This window comes from Hevea brasiliensis, unplaced genomic scaffold, assembly GCF_030052815.1.
Source record: "Hevea brasiliensis isolate MT/VB/25A 57/8 unplaced genomic scaffold, ASM3005281v1 Scaf46, whole genome shotgun sequence".
Lineage (NCBI taxonomy): Eukaryota > Viridiplantae > Streptophyta > Magnoliopsida > Malpighiales > Euphorbiaceae > Hevea > Hevea brasiliensis.
The window spans coordinates 188152-209102 of NW_026614984.1; the positions used below are offsets into that span (position 1 = coordinate 188152).

General features: G+C 30.9%; 1 pseudogene; it reads right to left on the bottom strand.

Annotated features, from left to right (window-relative positions):
* Window positions 1–849: 849 nt before the first annotated feature.
* On the bottom strand, window positions 850–20587 carry LOC131177412 (putative leucine-rich repeat receptor-like serine/threonine-protein kinase At2g19230; annotated as a pseudogene).
* Between the last annotated feature and the right edge of the window lie 364 nt (window positions 20588–20951).

Below are 20951 nucleotides of genomic sequence, written 5' to 3' on the forward strand. Positions count from 1 at the left end.
GAGAGCTTCTCAATCATATAAATTTCAAATTTTTTTGACACCAAAATTTTGGTGGATCCCTTAAATTTTACAGTATTTTTCTGAGCTCCAAATGAGTTTATTTAATTTTCTAACAATTTTATTCTAACCCTTGGTGTTATGGGCTTCTAGTAGATACTTTCAGTTCAATAAAATATTGGAATTCTCCATCTTGAGCTTGTAATAGATGATTTATTATTACTAATAATTGAAGATAGCATGTCAGTAGACGTAGCTCTATGTGAAAAGGGTGAATCACGTAAATATTAGTATTTTGTATATTTATTTTATTTCTTTATAGTTTATATGCTTCCACGATGCATAATAGTTAGATTTTTGGACAAGAGACTAAAGAATTGAACCTAAGAGCTGGTTTTTGGTTAAATTTTGGGATAAAGAATTATGAAGTAAATCACCTATACTCTAAGCTGAAATATCTCATGACAATATCAAAGCTCATTGACTTATAGAACAGTTAAATTTGACAGTTGTGCTAAAAAGTCTGGACTTGTTCAGTTCATTGCCTTATAAATCTCTTAAAGAGAAAGAAACGGCTTGTTACTAGATTTCTTTTTTTTGTTTTTCCTGCATGATTCCTTCTAGGTTGGTTTTTATGTGAAGACCTATTGGTCAGGGAATAGATTGAGGGTGTCATGCTAAATTTTTCCTGACTTTTAATTGATAAAATTTTTCTTATAAAAAAAAAAGACGCCACAGAAGTATGCACACATAGACTTGCATAAAAGGCATAATGTATATATGGTACTGGCCTACTGGTGTTTGTGGACAATGTAACTCTGAACCAAAAATTTATTACAAGTCAATTAATACTTACGAGGACTGTATCGCTTTGAGTTTGGAGAATGAGAAGAAATCTTTCCTGTCAATTTACTTGCACTGAGTTTCCTGCTCATGATTTGCCCAGTAAGAGAGATATGGTGCCATCTGAATAATGGCACGCAGTTCACATTATCTACTAATTACTTATGGAAGCTAATGCAGTTCACATCTGTTCCAGCTCTTTCTGCTAAATGATGTTTTGATGTCAGCTTTGATATCTTACTAAGAATTAAATCAAGAGAGAAAGTTGCAATCGAACTTCTCATAATAAAAAATAAGTTTCTTCAGCCACATGAAATTCAAGACCAGCTTTTGATTAGGACACTAGTAGAAATGCAATATCACACCAGTGGGCTAAGTTATACACGTTTAATTTTATATTTTTTAATTAATAATTTATATAAAAAATATTTTTATTAATAATTTATGTTTTAAAATTTTAATAATTTTGCAAAATATTTAAAGTCTATTTATTTAAAATATAATACATACAAATTTATAAATATTATTATAAATACTATTATAAATATATATATTTTACTTGCTTGCCATTTTAACCCTTGGTGGTAAATCATCTTTGCTTGCCATTTTTCGTTCAATAAAATGTTGGAAGTCTTCAAATCCCTGTGGATAATCGGTGGTTTGCAACCATTATGTAGACACTCTAGTCCTGCAAAACCAGTTAGCCATGGATAAGAATGATGAATGGGGAAGCAAAAAGTAAAGAAAAATAGAAATGGATTTGCTTGAGAACCATAAGCTGCATCTACTGCTATTTGAAATCTCTCTTTCCAGGTCAGAATACTTCCACTTTTCTCCGCAACCAAAATACATCAGGCTATCATTGTCAAGAGTTGTCTTGAGGAAATTTGAAAAAAAAAAAAGAGGACTTCCATTTAGAGAAGAAATCTAGAAAAATTGACAAATCAAGTGATTAAAAAAAATCTTTTACAGGTTGTGATAGATATACTTGATAAATGCTCTTGCAAGTTTCCATTAACCACGTACTCGTATACCAATGCCATGTTATGACTATCATTGGAGTAACCAATTAGTGAAACCAAATTCCTATGATGAACAACCATCAGGAGCTGCACCTGCACTTTTTAATTTTGAAAAACCACTATTAATCAGAGTGTATATTTATTTGTACTATCTATCGTGTAATAGAGGGAGAAAGGCACAAATAATTGATTCAATTGGGTTGAAACTGACGCTGCAGTAGCGCTATGTCTAACCTCTGCTTGAAATTCCTTGTAGCTTTGATTTGATGATTGAGATAACAGCTTAATTGCAACTTGAGTTCCATCTTTTAGGAAGTAAACTTTTCCAAAGCCCCTCCTCCAATGGCGGTCTTAAAGTTATCAGTAATACTAATTATCTCTGAGAAACTAAAGGTCTGATTCTTTGATTTTTGCGTTTCCGCTATTGCTGTGTAAGTACCATAGACAGAATTTGAAATATATGGACAGAGAGATAAAGAAATTGATATGTAGTCTATAGTTTTTGCAACTTTTAGTAAGCTAATTAATATGCAAATAGAGGAAAAATAGATTACCTTGCTGTCTTCTATGTCTCCAAGAGATAGCTATCATGCATAGGAGCAGAAGCATCAATATTGATATAATTGATGCAACAACTGGAAGAAGAAAATGTTTCTTTTCCTCACATGAATCCGACTGGCATAAATTTGGATTTTTGTCGAAGCTAGCATTGAGTATGACATCATCAATTCGTCATATAACAGATATTAAATAACCTATGTATTTCAATATCATCATTTTTTTTTCATTGGTTCATTTAATAGCTGGAAAATGATGAAAATAAAATGATGGACAAGAGAAGACGTTCAAACCTCAACTGCAATGTTCCATTATTAAACTTTTCTATAAGGGACTGTGGAATGGATCCAGTGAGCTTGTTCCCACTTAAATTTCTGAAAAGAATGTATACTAAATGTTATAAATAGCTTGTATGTTAGATAGTATAGAGAGAAAGAATTCCTATATTGTTAAAATATAAGAAAGTGAAGGAATGGCAAGAGTGAAATATGTATAGAATTATATATATATATATATATATATATATATATATATATAATTCAATATATATTATTCTGTTATGGCACTTGGCAAGTATATGTGTGAAATAAAATAATTATCATATTGTAATTTTCGTAAATAAATTACGAACATATGTGTTTATTAACAAGTAGATGTGTCTGTTAATAGACAGACATGTCAATTCCATACAAACAGTCACAACTGTTTGTATAGGTGTCTGTTAATAAACAAACATGTCTATTCTATATAAAAAGTCATAACTATTTATATAGGTGTCTGTTAATAAACAGACATGCCTATTCTAGACAAATAGTCACAACTATTTGTATAGGTGTCTTTTTATAAACAGACATGTCTATTACACAAACAGTTATATCTATTAGAGATAAACAGAAGTGTCTATATAGAAATGTGCCATGACTTTTCATTCTTTATAAATATGGATGAGTTTTTCAACCCAGATATATACTACTTCTATTTCTTCTTCTTTTCTTCTAGTCTCTCTAAATTCAGTTCATATAAAGAGTTCTTAAGGGAAATCTTCAGGAGTTGCTGTCTGCAGATTTCAGACTTTGTTGTATCCTGGAGGTATATTGCCATAACCTTGCAGCAATCTAGTGGAGGCAATTAATACCTTAAAGATAGTGATTTATCACGCCTCAAAGCCTATTCTATACCCACTACCTTAACAATTTTAAGGTATTAATCACAATAGAGTCTAAGGCTGTTTCCGTGATGAATCAAGAGTTCATGAAACTTGATCATTTTAAGGAACAAATTATGTTCACTGAGAAGGTAAAAGCAGATCAGGAAAAGAAGATGAATTGCCATGCAGAGGTCATATTCTCAACAACTCATCAGATAGGTTATAAGATTTGTTTACCTCTGTCAAGTCTCCAAAAGAAATTTGGAATTCGTTAGAATTCGAATATAATACAGAAAAAAAGGTATGGACAAATTTCTCATTATGAAATATTTTGAATTCTAAATACTTGATAATATGTCTAAAGAAATATAAGGTTATATTATGATGCTAAAGCTCATGGTGAATGTGATAAAGAGGGTAACAAGATTTATGTGCATAAGTCGAAAAACACTTTTATATGCATAAATCATAATTCATATTAATTGTGTCAATCACTAACTAGGTGGGGATATTGTTAAAAATATTAGTGATAATAAAATTTGTCTCATTTTGATAGAGTTATGTCTGTTCATTAAAAGGCATCAAAATGAACTATTCATTACCGATAGCTATATCTGTTTTAAAAGGTGTAAATGAACAAATATAATTGTTCTAAAAGATACAAAGTGAATAGGTGTATCTGTTCTAAGAGGTATAAGTGAATAGTTGTATCTATTCTAAGATGTATAAGTGAACAGTTGTATATATTCTAAGAGGTATAAATGAATAGTTGTATCTGTTCTAAGAGGTATAAGTGAACAGTTGTATATGTTCTAAGAGGTATAAGTGAATAAATATAATTATGCTAAGAGATACAAAGTGAATGGTTGTATCTGTTCTAAGAGGTATAAATGAATGGTTGTATCTGTTCTAAGAGGCATAAGTGAACGGTTGTATATATTTAAAAGGCATAAGTGAACAGATGTAATTGTTCTAAGAGATACAAAGTGAACGGTTGTATCTATTATAAAAGGTATAAGTGAACAGATGTAATTGTTCTAAGAGATACAAAGCAAATGATTGTATTTATTCTAAAAGGTGTAAGTGAACAGATGTAATTATTCTAATAGATACAAAGTGAACTATTGTATATATTTGAAGAGATGCAAATGCTTCATAAATAGCAGTTTGGAACAAAAAAAAAATCTATTAACTTTTCTTTTTTTGTCTCTTCTCTTCATTTTTACCGACAATTAATATTATTATTCTTTAATTTATTCTTGGGAAAATTTTAAAATTGCTGTCTAGATTTATATTTTGGTTATTATCCTTGAGGGATCTGCCTAAAACTACCCAGCTATAACATAGTGGGGGTTTTACTCTTTGTCAATTTCATTATATTGAGGGAAGCAAATACTCCATATGATATTTATTGTAAATTGACTGGAAATTTTAGTAGAATAATTACTCAAATTGAGTATACTAATGCTATTGATAGCAAGGGTTTTTGGATATTAAAAAAAAAAAAGAATTATAAACTATAAATTATTCTATGATAAATTTTCAAATGTGCTAAAATCATATAAAGAGTTGTATTCATGCAAAGAGTTGTGTCTCTTGGCCAAAAGATGTAACTAAATAAAAGATGCAATTCTTCTTAATATTTATATGTATGAAGAGATGAATTTATTGGCCAAAAGGTTGATACATTTTAAGTAGTAAATATAAGAGCCTTTCAAGTCATTTGTAAGAAGTGACAAAAGGACAAATGAGTATGCATTTGTGTGTATGTGCAAGTTTAGCTTGGTCTTTATTTTTGGATGCTCTCATTTTAAACAAGTTATGGAGCAATTTATTTCTGAAAAATAAGGTACAAATCTAGACTGTGAATTATTTATGTAGTTCATGTTATAAATATGTGATTATATGGTTGACTAGTGAAACAAATATGATGGAGATCCTAGAGTTATACAAATGGCAATTGAAAAAGTAGTACTAAGGATAATAAGTCAACCTTTGGTTGGGTGTCCACTTTAGATGGAGGTTTTGTTTCTTGGGCATCAAAAAAAAAAAAAAAAACAAACTTGTATAACTCATTCTACGGTAGAATCCGAATTTATAACTTTGGCAAATATTGGTAAAGAAGTAGAATGGCTGAGAAACTTGTTATCGGATATTAAGTTGTGGCCACAACCTGTGCTATCTATTTCTTTATATTGTGATAGTCAAATCACGATGGTTAAAGCTTATAGTAAAATATACAATTAAAAGTATATACATATAAGCTTAAGACATGAAAATGTAAGACAATTAGTCTCTAATAGTGTTATTACCATGTTTATGTTAAATCCTATAATAATCTAGCAAATCCTTTAATAAAAGGGCTCTCGAGAGTTATGATCATAAGTACATGTGCTGATTAGGATTTAGAATATTCCATTAAATTTACTACTGATGGGAACCCTACTTTATAGTATTATTACTAAATAAAGTTTAAAGGGTAACAACAAGTCATTAGTAAATGTTGTAATTAAGTACTTAGTGTATTAAGTTAATGGAATGAGGATGAGTATTTATACTCTTAATGAAGTTTAAAATTATTACAAAGGAAACTTCATCTATATGAACATAGGAAGTGGTGCCGCTTCAACAAAAGTGAGAATAACTTTTGTAAATGTTCATGAAAATAGGAGGTAGCACAAGGCCATATTCGTGCTAAAATTTTGGTGAACTTTTAAGTCGAACTAATTGATTCGTGTGTGTAGTATTTTCAATTCTATTTAATAGGAATCTAGGTTTAAGCTAAGGCCACCATGATTTCTTTAGAACTTTGAAATACTTACACTAAGGAAAAGTTTAAATCAAAAGATACTTTTCATTATGCATGAAACAATGGGATCTAACAATACAAGCTAAGTGGGGGATTGTTATAAATAGCTTGTATGTTAGATAGTATAGAGAGAAAGAATTCCTATATTGTTAAAATATAAGAAAGTGAAGGAATGGCAAGAGTGAAATATGTATAGAATTATATATATATATATATATATATATATATATATATATATATATATATATATATATATATATATAATTCAATATATATTATTCTATTATGGCACTTGACAAGTATATGTGTGAAATAAAATAATTATCATATTGTAATTTTCGTAAATAAATTACGAACAGATGTGTTTATTAACAAGTAGATGTGTCTGTTAATAGACAAACATGTCAATTCCATACAAACAGTCATAACTGTTTGTATAGGTGTCTGTTAATAAACAGACATGTCTATTCTATATAAAAAGTCATAACTATTTGTATAGGTGTCTGTTAATAAACAGACATATCTATTCTATACAAAAAGTCATAACTGTTTGTATAGGTGTCTGTTAATATATAGACATGCCTATTCTATACAAATAGTCATAACTATTTGTATAAGTGTCTTTTTATAAATAGACATGTCTATTACACAAACAGTTATATCTATTAGAGATAAACAGATGTGTCTATATAGAAAATGTGCCATGACTTTTCATTCTTTATAAATATGGATGAGTTTTTCAACCCAGATATATACTACTTCTATTTTTTCTTCTTTTCTTCTAGTCTCTCTAAATTCAGTTCATATAAAGAGTTCTTAAGAAATCTTGGGAGTTCTGTCACAGATTTCAGGCTTTGTTGTATTCTGGAGGTATATTGCCATAACCTTGCAGCAATCTAGTGGGGGCAATTAATACCTTAAAGATAGTGATTCATCACGCCTTAAAGCTTATTCTATACCCACTGCCTCAACACTAAATCATTCGTATAATTCATCGAAACCCCTTCCTTCCCCACCAAAAAACAAAAAAATCATGCATTTTATGCTTAAGTTTCTTCTCACAGAGTATTTAAATTCGGTAGTTGTGCTAAAAATTCTGGCACCGGCCCTGTCAATTCATTATAAGATAAATCCCTGAAAGAAAAGATGCCAGTAGGATCTTAGTTCCCTACTTGGAGATTTAACCATACTTAGGAGGAAAGTTAAATTCAACAGTTCTGACAAAAAGTTGGGCAGAATTCCAGTCAATTTATTGTATGATAAATCCCTGAAAAGACAATAAAAAAGATTAAGATATATTATATATTATACGACGATAGAGTAAGATATGTGAAAACTCCTCCCCTATAAACATGAGTAATTTTATAGTGGAACGGTGATTCCGTGGAAGAATGTCTGAATCTTATTGTAGAGTACATATTCAAAAGAATCATCAGAAACTTAGTCGACAGCACTTACAAGGAATGAATTGCCTTGAGGGCAGAGAGTGATGGAGCTATTTCCCCAGTCAATTTCCTTGAACTGAGGTCCTGTTCACAGTTCATAGAATCATAATCTAAGTAACGGTGTCCAGTGGAAAGAAAATACATATTCTTATGAATTTAAATGTGCACTACTCACATTGAGATGATCCTTGGAGGATTGTTGTCATAACTACAGTTCAAACCATTCCGTGAAAGAACTTTTGGCACACATGGGTCTCCTTGCAAATCATCTCCATTTATATTGTATGATTGCATGATGGCCATTATTGTACCAACTATGATTGTTCACGAAGAATATAGTTTACGATGGGCACTCTAATATTCAATTATTGCTACTATATGAAGGACAGAGAAAAAAAAAATCATTACTACTATATAATAGTTAATGTAAATATGAAATACATACCATCTGCTTGGTCTGTTGGAGAAAGAGGAAGCTTAACTACCTCAAGAATCTCGAAGGCATTGAGAATGGGTGGAAGGCCAGAGTTGCTTGTTTGATCGATAGTGAAGTAAATATCTTCTTGAGTATTCAGAAGTATAGTCTGTGGCTTCAAGTATTCCAGGCTAATGGGTTCAGAATTGACATCATTCAAAGTAACTGTAAATACTCTTCGTTGATCATGAGGAATCTCTACAATTTCAGCGAAATGAAAGTAGACATAAAAATTACATGATTGGACACAACTAAAGCTATTGTTGTATGCCAATGAGTCAAGGTCATTTTTGGGCTGAGCCTAACACTTCAATGGGTAGTTTATAGGAATAATTAATTTCCTGGGGTTGCATTTCTGGTGTGGCATTGACCCAAATCGAATTAGGAAGCCTCAAAGTGTTCCAGATGCGATGAAAGACATCATCCTTGTACCTGAATATCAAAGATAACACAATACCTGTTTTATTTAGCCCAACTTTAATAACACACACACACATATATATATATATATATAATACTTGTGTACCTATCAGCTTCTAATACTTTTTTTTTTTTAATTAACTCCGATTAGAAAACTTGAGATTTTATAATCTTAAAAAAGTTTTCAGTATGACTCAACTAAATCTTATTAATAACTACTAATGCCTATTTAGTATTGAGGTACAAATTATTTTAAAAAAACATAATTTTAGATACTCAAAAAATTAGTTTCAACCCTTTTAGAATAATTCTTATATTAAAATTCAAATCTAATTCTAATGATGAATAAATTTTAAAATAATTAAATTATATGAATTCTATAGTTAGGAGAACTGAAAGACAAATATTTTTGTTTGGGGCTTTTAATTAATAGCTCCTCTTAAAATGTAGCTATTAATTAAAAGTTTTTAATTATCACGAGAATACGTGAATACTACCTAGAAAATAACTTTTAATTGCTTAATACGTAATGTAGGGTCTAACGTATAAATCAGGATGTCATTCACTACTTTGTTTGGGACCTATACGTCTGTAGGGGCAATGATTGCATTGCAATAATGGTCCTAATTTTTTTTGTTTGAAAATTACATGATTAATACTTTATTTTTTTTATAAAATAAATTTTATTTTGTAAATAATTTTAATAAAAAATAGTAGTGTAAAAAAGTAAATAAAAAAATAAAATCATGATAGAAGGCACCTTTCTCGATGTAGATATACTAATTGCACAGTAATATCTCTACAGAATCAAATGCACACATTTATTTTCCTGAAAATCATGCCGGTGGGATAGCTAAGTTGAAATCTTCTAGCAACTCTTAATGATCCAAACTTACTACTATAAATTGAATCATTCACATGATGTAATTTCAATGCTGAAATGAAAGGTACTTCAAAGTTTGTGTTTACAAGACACACATGAATAATATCTGTTGAAGAAAAATGAAAGATCTCATATGTGTTCCAACCATTAGGATACAGCCCTTTCACCGTGATCCATTTGTTAACCCCTATATGCATATCAAACTCTGGAGGTTGATTCTTGCTATCATAAATTTTATAACAAAAGAGAGCTCTAATGAAGTAATTGTGGTTTTTTCCCTGTTCAGGTCGTAGAGTGTAGCAATTTTTTTTCCCTGTTGGAAAGCTTCTTAAATTCTTACACTGCCGTTCTATAACGGCCTCTAATGAAGTGGATCCTGATTCTGCATCATGATTTTCGCCGCTGCTTATGAAATCTCTATCTGACTTGTAAAGTAATCCTATATTTTCATCAAAATAATCTTCATCCACCCCGCAATCGATGCTTATGGAGCCTTTGAATTGGACATCAAAACAGTATTAGATATGCCAAATAACATACATAAACCCATTTCTCAACTATTTTTTATTACAACTGATAAACTCAAGACTTACAGGTCTAGAGACAGTTTAGTACTACTAGGTTAAAACTAATTGATTGATAAATAAACTCTTCAGTCATAATTATAATGAAGCAGTAGATTATTTAACTCATAAAAAATAATAATTAATTGGGTAACAATTAACTAAGATTGGATCTGTAACCCCCCACCCCACCCCCCCCCCCCCCCCCCGGCACAACGGCCTAAATAAAATGGTGATAACGCCCTTACTAGGCCTAGGATATACAAACCGTTTGACATTTTTATATCCAACTGATGTGGATATGACAGGATTTACCTGGGTTCCCGGCAGCGAGCTTTCTTCTTCCAGCGGGTTCATTATTTGCTGCTGCAGCAACTTTAGAGCTCCCACAAGAAGGGTATACTGGAGCAAAGATTAGCCATGGTATTGAAAACAAAAAGAATCTCTGCCAACCATCCATGTTGATGATCGGTTAGCCTACAGGTTTATATATGATTACTTGCAATTCTTATTACAAGACTGACACAAAGCTAAACAAAGTTTCCAATTGCATGCAAAGAAAATTTGGTTTTCAATAGTTTTTTAAGAATTTGGCAGAAAGATTAAGGAAATAATTGGACAACATTATTTTTATTAAAAAAATGCTAATAATTTATTAAAGTATCCTTATAGTATAATTAAAAAGTAGAAAGATATTATCATTTTTATTAAAAAAATTAATAATTGATTAAAATATCCTTTTAGTATCATTTAAATGTAGAAAGATATTAAGAAGAGATAAATGTATTAAAAATAATAATAGACATAAGTAAAGTTAGAAAAAAAATAATTAATACTTTCTTGATTTTCTGAAATAACAAATAAATAGGATAAATTTTTTTCTAAAGCATCTATCACAATGGAACGGAGGAGGATGTAAGTAAATTGTATCTCTGAGTCTTTACTTGATGAATATAATTACTACAAAGTTGCAAATGTCACTCTTTTTAAAATGATGCAAGTCGTAGGAGTTTATTTTTACACGTACTAAAGTTATTTAATAGTTAATTTACCAAAAAAAAAATATTTAATATTATATTTAGTTTTACACGATAATTAAAAAAATATTAATTAATAACCTTATTTTTATAAAAATATATTAATAATTTATTAAATTACTGTTTATTTTATTTAATTACTTTTTGTTTAAATATTTATTGTATTTAGTGAAAATAAAGGGTACAATTAGAAAAAAAAAGTTCATACTCTTTGATTTTTTAAATATAATAAATAATTTTAGACAAAAAAAAATTCAAATATAACAGATAAAAATAGACAAACAGAGTACCTTCTAATTCACTTTCTCTATTTCAAATTTTATTATTGCTATATTTATTAATACTAATATAAATTATTAAAAACTATAGAATTATATGGTGCCTACATATTTTTATTTTTATTGTACTAAGTGCATTTTTAATTTATTTAAACAATGAATAAATAGTTTAATTTTATTGCAATTACAATATAATTTTGAAAATCAAGCATTGATTTGATGAATAATATAAAAAAGATAAGCTTTTTCAAGATTTGTATTTTCATTTTCATTATAAAAAAAAATAATTTCGAATACTAGTTTTTAAAATATTATTCACTTTGAAAGAAAAAAAATTTAAGCAAATAATCAAAATTAAAATATGAGAAATTAACGTTGTGTGACGTTCAGATAGAACACTCCCACACTCAATACAGAAATATTGAGAGAAAAATAACTTAATTATAGTTTCATAGAAATATGGAGTTCATCAAGTATAATTTATATATACTAAAAATAATAGTATTTCTAAATCACTTTAATTGCTTTATGTTTTTACCATAGCATTTCTATGTTTTTTAAAGTTTAGCAACTACGATTTTTAATAAAAAAAATAAATGGAATTAGGCACTTAAAAGATATAAAATTATTAAAAACATAACATTAGAAAAGTTTTTAAAATATTACTATATACTTATTTATTTTGGTTCTTATAAATATATGCTATAAATTCACTATAAATTCATATAGATTAAACTTTCTTACATTAATGGTCTTTTTTTTTTATTTCAATTAAATATTTTAAATAATTTTTGTTTTTAAATAATGCATAATTTAAAATATTATAATCTTTATTTATATTTTATTAAAAATTTTGACATATATTATAAAAAAATTTTCTTGCAACGAGTGTGAAATTTCAACCAATTTATTGGCTTAATTTTCAAGGTTTGACGTTTCATTGAATTGTATCAAGCAATCAAAATCATACTGAATCGACTTATTATTTTTTAATAAAAAATAAACTAAATCAATATCAAATCAAATATATTTATGATACATATTTTTTTAACAATGTTTTTAGATATGTTATATACTTTAATATATATATATATATATATATATATATATATATATATATATATATATATTGTTTGTGTTCATAGGTCGATCAATTATCATGAAAAGAGAAAAATTATTGGAATTGTCACATTAGTCTTTATTCATAGATTGATCGATTATGTTTATCTTTGTAATAAAAGCATAATTTTAAACTTAAGATATATAAATATAATAAATGATTTAGGGTATTGCATATTGCATCTACTCTAAGTTTCATTAATCGAGATCCTATATTATCTTAATAGGTGTGTAGCAAATGAGCTCTCAAAATATACACTGGTCACACAATCTATTTATAAAGTATGAAATTTGCAGAATTTGAAATAAAAGTTAACCCATCATGTGTGAGTAAGAGATATTAGAAATATGATCCGGGTTACTCATGTGGGCCAACATGAATCCATTATATTTAAAATCAAAACCAAGAGCAACCGCATGAACAATTACACACATTTGCCAAAAGGTGACAAAAGTCAAAAGTTATGTATATTGTCAAAAGGTGACAAAATCCAAAAGTCATATATATTGGCTAAAAAGTGTAACTACATAAAGAGATGCAACTCTTCTTAATAGTTACATACATGAAGTGATGCAATTATTGGCCAAAAGGTGTTATGACTTATAAATAGCCAAGTTTTTGTCTTCATTAATGCGATATACAAAAAAAAAAAAAAAAAAAAAAAAAACACATAAACAAAAGTTTAAAGTGTGTACAATAAGTGACAGTGTGTTGGTTTTTGTTCTTGGCGTTCTTTTGACTCATTTGATTTATTTGTGGAACAATGGTTGCAAATAAGATAAGCACTTAGACTATGGTTAATTTATATGGTTTATATTATTTATGTGATTATATGATAGACTAGTGAAATAAATATGATGGAGATTTTAAGATGGCATGAATATGGGCTAAAACTCATGTATATCTATTTGAATCCATATGTTGGACGTTAATTTTTCTTTATTAAATTTTAACAATATGCAATCTAATATTATTTTTCTATTAATCTCTAATTTTTTTTAATAATTTTAGTTATAAATATATTAAATCAACTCATAGTTTTTAGTTATATTTATATATGTATAATTAATAGTTAAAGTTTATATAATTAAAAAATAATTAAATGTATATTATGCGATATGCTGTATATTAGTGACTAACTTTACATTTAAATATTAATTCAAGTGTAATTTTTTATGGCAATAATTATATAAAATTATTTTATAAACTAAAATAGGAATAAATTAAATTAAATCGAAATATTTTTGATAAGTCCCGCGCTGTCACAGCCTCAACTCCACCCAACTAACCAACCAACATATTTGTTTCTAGGGAACAACTGGGAATTCTCCTTTAATTCTACAGCCATATTTTAATATGTAATAAAGTTATTTGATAGTAAATTTACCAAAAAAATGTTACTAATAATTTATTAACTCTCTCTATTTCAAATTTTCTTACTACCATAGCGATGGATAATGTTAATATAAATTATTGAAAGCTCTTAAAATTATATTTCATCTAAATATTTTTATTTTTATGATAATAAATAAATGTTTAATTCATTTAAATAATAAATGAATTAATTCAATTTTATTACATTTAAAAAATAAATTTGAAATTCAACTTTTAATTTTGTAAATAATTTAAAAGATGGGCATTCGTATATAGATTTGCTATTTTTTATTTTCATTATAAATATAAATTTAATTCAATCATTGTTTTCTAAATATTATTTTCCTTGAAAAAAAAATAAAAATTTAAACATAGAATCAAAATTGAAAAAAAAATGTAATTTAAACATAAAATCAAAATTAAAATCAAAATGCAAGAAATGTAGTGTTATTTTGCTGTGTCGTAAGGAATGGGTGAATAGTCAATTCTCCCTTCAACATCCATGCCTTTCAAGCATTAATTTAGGGTTATTGGAGTAGGTATGAGTCTCTCTTATAACACAGTAATTTGAGTTATGATATTGATGAGGAAGGGAATTTGAAAGTTCTTCTGGCAGCGACATTGCATATGGTCTTCTAGGATTGAAGTCTTGGTCAAGGATAGGTTGCGTTTCTTTTTCTTTCTACGTGTATTTAGGTTTAGAAATTAGGGATAATTTATAAATGTACGTATCAAGTGGTTTATTTCTCCTCTCTTAATTCTATCCTGAGTTATTGTCCCATCACTAGTCTGATAATGAATTGAAGAACAACTTATATATAGGATTTTTCTTACTTAGATCTGGTTCATTATGGATTCAAGATACAATATATGGTAGGACTTACGTATTAAATATATGAGTCCCATATATTTGTATTTTGAATCTATGATGAGTTTATTTCATATAATACAAATTGCTATTAAATTGGTGTTATGTTTATTTGATTTGTTAAATATTTTATCTAATTTTTCCCTCTTTGAATTAGGACTCTAATTCTAAAGAGGTGTTATTTAGTTCCTAAAGATTCATAATGAATGAGGAGGATTCTCGGCTCACATATTATGTACCTCAACATTTAGATAACTGAGGGCGTATGTTAGAATATTAGAATTTTGATTGAAAAGGATTCAGGAAAGGACTCTCCCGATCTCTTAAAATATTCTTATTAGAATTTTAACGTAGAGAATTTGGGTAATGACTCTCTCCCGATCTCTTAAAATATTTTTATTTGGATTTTAGCTAAGAGAATTCGGGTAAGGACTCTCTCATGATTTCTTAGAATATTCTTATTAGAATTTTAACTTAGAGAAATCAGGTAAGGACTCTCTCTCGATCTCTTAAAATATTTTTATTTAGATTTTAGCTAAGAGAATTCAGGTAAGGACTCTCTCCCGATCTCTTAGAATATTCTTATTAGAATTTTAGCTTAGAGAATTCGGGGAAGGACTCTCACTCCCTATCTCTTAAAATGTTTTAAACTTTTTGGCTAAGAGAATTTAGGAAATGACTCTCTCCCAATCTCTTTTAGTTAAAAACTCAGGAAAGGACTCTCTCATGATCTTTTTGATATAGCATCGGATATTTTATACAAAGTTTGACTTACAGAAATCCCAGGAAAGGACTCTCTTCAGAACTCCCTTTTTTGAAAAGTGAATTTAAAAGTTACGAATGTTGATTCGTACTCTTCGCCGATCTTTCGCGTAATCCCTCAATTTCTATGCTATCTGAATTCCTTTGTCTCCACCCATATAGCTTATTGTCCGAACTTTTCTATTTTGGGTTTTGCATCTTATGATCCGAGTTTGTCTTGATTCTCCGATCTTATAGCCTATCGTCCGGGCTTGACTCATTTCTTTTTTGATCTCACGATTTAACTGTCCGAGCTAATCTCGGTTTCCAACCTCATAACTCATTCGAACCTTCTACATCGATCTGGAATACATCTATTTTCCTAATTATTTTCCTCATTTTTTTGGGTTGAAAATTTCTGAGGCGTAACCTTCATCGATGGTCCTCATGGTTGTTATAGAGCATTAACAGCCCAAGCTTTCAGCCATATGAAATAAATAAAGAATTGAAAATAATGATAATCGTAAGACTTGCAAATGATAGGAGGCCAAAGATAATATGTGACACAAACCGAACTTGATACGCCCCTATTCTGGGAACTCAATGTGACAAGACACCTTAAAATACTCACGTCATGAACACAAACTAGCGACGTTTAATAATGGGCGAGTTAAATGTTTACCTGTGGAGTACTAAAACAATGGATGAATCAACATCGATGCTTTGCAGACTCTAGAACTGCTATAGCTGAGAAGAGGGAGTGACTTGGAGCTATCGAAGGAAATGACAATGGGGCTTTAATAATGAACTGTGATTGGGCTTCCAAGATGGTGCATGGTTACTAAGAGTATAAATCACAGACCTGTAATTTCAATGAAAAGATCCTTTAGAAAACTTGTTTCTACAGTCTCTGGGAATTTCAATGGTTTCAGAATGAAGGGCAATAGGATTATATCAAAAAATGCAGAGGTTTCCTGACCATCATCTCCCTAGTGGAGTTGCTAAGCTATAGTAAGCGTTTTGCGGTTGCCGAACGATTTTCACCAAAGTGGAAAAAGTGAGGAGTCACCACTTTAATTTTAAGGGAAATTAAAGGAAACCATTACTGAAAAAAAAAAAAAAACCACTTCCAAAACAGAGATTCTAGGTTCGAAGTCCATTCACGGGTGGGGAAGGTGTTAGGCACCTCACCTCGTCCCTCAACGAGGGTAGACAAATTTAACGATGTGCTCTTTATAACTTAAGATTGATAATTTTAGGGGTTGGAGTTATGATTTCGGTCCTTGTTATTGATAAAAGGAGCGTTTAATATCTCACCATTTTGGGTTTTTCAAGAACACAGGTATATGGAATGAACCTACAGTGAATTGGTGTTATATTTATTTGATTTGTTAAATATTTTATCTAATTTTTTCCTCTTTGAATTAGGACTCTAATTCTAAAGAGGTGTTATTTGGTCCCTAAAGATTCATAATGAATGAGGAGGACTCTTGGCTCACATATTATGTACCTCGGCATTTAGATAACTGAAGACGTATGTTAGAATATTAGAATTTTGATTAAAAAGGATTCAGGAAAGGACTCTCCCAATCTCTTAAAATATTCTTATCAGAATTTCAGCTTAGAGAATTCAAGGAAGGACTTTCTCCCGATCTATTAAAATATTCTTATCAGAATTTTAGCATAGAGAATTCGGGTAAGGACTCTATCCCGATCTCTAAAATATGCTTATAAGAATTTTAGCTTAGAGAATTAAGGTAATGACTCTCTCTTGAATTCGAGTAAGGACTCTCTCCCAATCTCTTAGAATATTCTTATTAGAATTTTAGCTTAGAGAATTCAGGTAAGGACTCTCTCCTGATCTCTTAAAATATTTTTATTTGGATTTTAGCTAAGAGAATTTAGGTAAGGACTCTCTCCCGATCTCTTAAAATATTTTTATTTGGATTTTAGCTAAGAGAATTTTGGTGAGGACTCTCGCTCCCTATCTCTTAAAATGTTTTAAAACTTTTGGCTAAGAGAATTCAGGAAAGGACTCTCTCCTGATCTCTTTTGGTTAAGAACTCAGGAAAGGACTCTCTGCCGATCTCTTTTGGTTAAGAACTCAGGAAAGGACTCTCTCCTAATCTTTTTGATATAGCATCGGATATTTTATAAAAGGTTTGACTTACAGAAATCCCAGGAAATGACTCTCTTTGGAACTCCCTTTTTTGAAAAGTGAATTTAAAATTCTGAATGTTGATTCGTACTCTTCGCCGATCTTCCATGTAATCCCTTGATCTCTATGCTATCCGAATTCATTTATCTCCACCCATATAGCTTATTGTCCGAACTTTTCTATTTTGGGTTTCACGTCTTATGATTCGAGTTTGTCTCGATTCTCTGATCTTATAGCCTATCTTCTGGGCTTGACTCGTTTCTTTTTTGATCTCACGATTTACCTGTCTGAGCTAATCTCGATTTTCAACCTCACAACTCATCCAAACCTTCTACATCGATCTGGAATACATCTATTTTCCTAATTATTTTCCTCATTTTTTTGGGTTGAAAATTTCTGAGGCGTCACCTTCATCGATGGTCCTCATGGTTATTCTGAGCGTTAACGGCTGAGCTTTCATCCATATGAAATAAATAAAGAATTGAAAATAATGATAATCTTAGGACTTGCAAATGATAGGAGGCCAAGGATAATATGTGACACAAACCGAACTTGATACGCCCCTATTCTGGGAACTCAATGTGACAAGACACCTTAAAATACTCACGTCATGAACACAAACTAGCAACGTTTAATAATGGGCGATTAAACATTTACCTGTGGAGTGCTAAGACAATGGATGAATCAATATCGATGCCCTGCAGACTCTGGAACTACTATAGTTGAGAAGAGGAAGTGACTTGGAGCTATCAAAGGAAATGACAACGGGGCTTCAATAATGAACTGTGATTGGGCTTCCAAGATGGTGCGTGGTTACTAAGAGTATAAATCACAGGACCTGTAATTTCAATGAAAAGATCCTTTAGAAAACTTGTTTCTAAAGTCTCTAGAAATTTCAAAGGTTTTAGAATGAAGGGCAATAGGATTATATCAAAAAATGCAGAGGTTTCCTGACCATCATCTCCCTCTTTCCTTCCCCCTTCTTTTTTTTACTACAGTATTGCATGCAGATATTTATAGGAAATGGGTACTCAAAATGAAGGGTCAGGATTACAACAGGAGGAGATGGAGGGCTCAGATTTAAAAGGACATGATCCGATGCCTTATAATTAAAGAGAATCAGATTGAGGGTTGGGATTTGGTTCAGAATCTCTGTCCTTTCATTCCTTAATCCAACGATCAGGAATTCCACCTTACAGGATGGATCCAAGGGCTGGGAGCAAAAAGTGCTGAATCAGTTATTCACTTTTGATCTAAAGGTCTTAAATCTATCCTTATAAGCATGATCAATTGTGCAAATTGAGGTGTGCTGGGCTGCTTTAACCGCTTGGGATTCGATGGTGAGGAGTTAATCTTACAAATTTGAGGGTCATGATTGAAAGTAATTCTCCAAGCCCTCCGATCTCTATAGGTTATTTCCCAGTTTAGCCAATCTCTTTAGTAAACCTGAGACCTCTCGCTTCGATCTTTCAATTCGACTCTTTTTACATCTGATCTCGTTTCTTCCTGATCTTAATTTCTGATCCCCTTATCATCCCCTAAAGCAATTAATTCTTCAATTACCGATGAACCGCTTCGAGTTCTGCATGCAATAAATGCTAAGGCCTTATATATATGCAGAAGAATTTCGTCCTTCACATACTCACATTCTCCCATCTCCGGTGAATTTTCAATGTTTTACTTTCCCGGTCTTGACTTTTTCGGTAAGAATTCTTCTCACGACAATCACCTTGATCTTTTTTCGAATGTTTTCTTTGCCTATCTCCTGAAAATGGACAAATCCAGTGATCAGAGATTTATGAGGGCGTCGTTTGATAACGGTGAGGAAACTGGACTAATTGATCGATCAAGGTCAAAATTGACTATCGTGCCGATCTCAGATCGGCTAACCGGTATGACTTATAGACCGATCTCTGACAAGGGGACTGCTAATTTCAATCTTGATATCAGTGACCACCTCTTGAAGTTCATTTGGCTCCCAACCATATTGGGGGTCTCGATCGTAGCTCGGTTCTGGTTGATGACATCGACGAAGACACCGAGCTTCCCGTAGTCTTTGCCATAGTAGACGAGAGCTACCCTCCTGATCTCCACGTATCTCTTGAATGGCATCTTGAAATCAGGAGTGGTCTGAACCGTAGGAGCAAGATAGGTAGAATGTAGTGAAGGGAAATTTGTAATTGTTGATCTTGAAAGATCGCCCAAATGATGTAATATGACACTTTTAGAAATGAAATGAAGTTTTATTTTTTCAAAATTGATTGTTTATTTTATTTTATTATTGCATTATTTTTTTGATCTTTTATAACTATGTCCGATCTGATCTCACAACTCACACTCATCGACCGATCTCTCCTGACCGATCTTTAAATATCTAATCTCCCTGCCATGTTTTTGGAATTCCCTTTTGATGAGTTATCAAAATGGTCCAATCCCGTTAACCGATGCATCTCTTGGGGTTTCGTGAGCATTTATTGCTCGGGCAGGTATAAATAGGGAGGAGTATTGGCCATTTGCTTACTTACGCCATTTTCAGATTCCCTGAGCAACTATGACATTCTCTCTTGCCTTCTAAAGTTTTTCGACACCGATTTACACTCTAGTAAGAGCTTTAATCTTTTTCTTATCAATTTTATCTTTATCTTTGAAAATGAGTGGTACCGACGGTTAGAGAGCTGCAAGTCCTCCTTCTGTTCACATTTCCTGGATATCAGACGAAGGTGATATGGCCAGACCAAGTGAGCGACCTGAATCTTCTACGGCTATTATCCCGGTCCATGGTCAACTGACTAGGTCAAAACAAGCATCGACTTTAAGGAAAGATAACTTACTCGCGGACGAGTTGCCATCGGTCCTCAGGGAGACCGATCTCCAGTCCATTAGCTAAGAGTATAACCTTCCGATCGACTCCTTTGAACTTATCAGATGTCATGGCGATCTTCAAGCTGATCATTTCTTTAAAGAAACCGACCTGATCATGGTGTATGAAGAGCGATTAAAAGCCAGGCTTCGATTTCCTCTTGACGAATTCTATAGAGCCATTCTGAAGTTCCATCATGTCTGTGTAGCCCAGGTGCATCCAAACTCCTGGCGGACTCTAGTGGCCTTCAGAGGTCTATACCGAGCTAAAAAGCTTGAGCCCACGGTGAAGGTTTTTGCTGAATTGCATAGGCTTGCTCGACAAAAAGATGACGAATATTGGTTTTTCCAAGC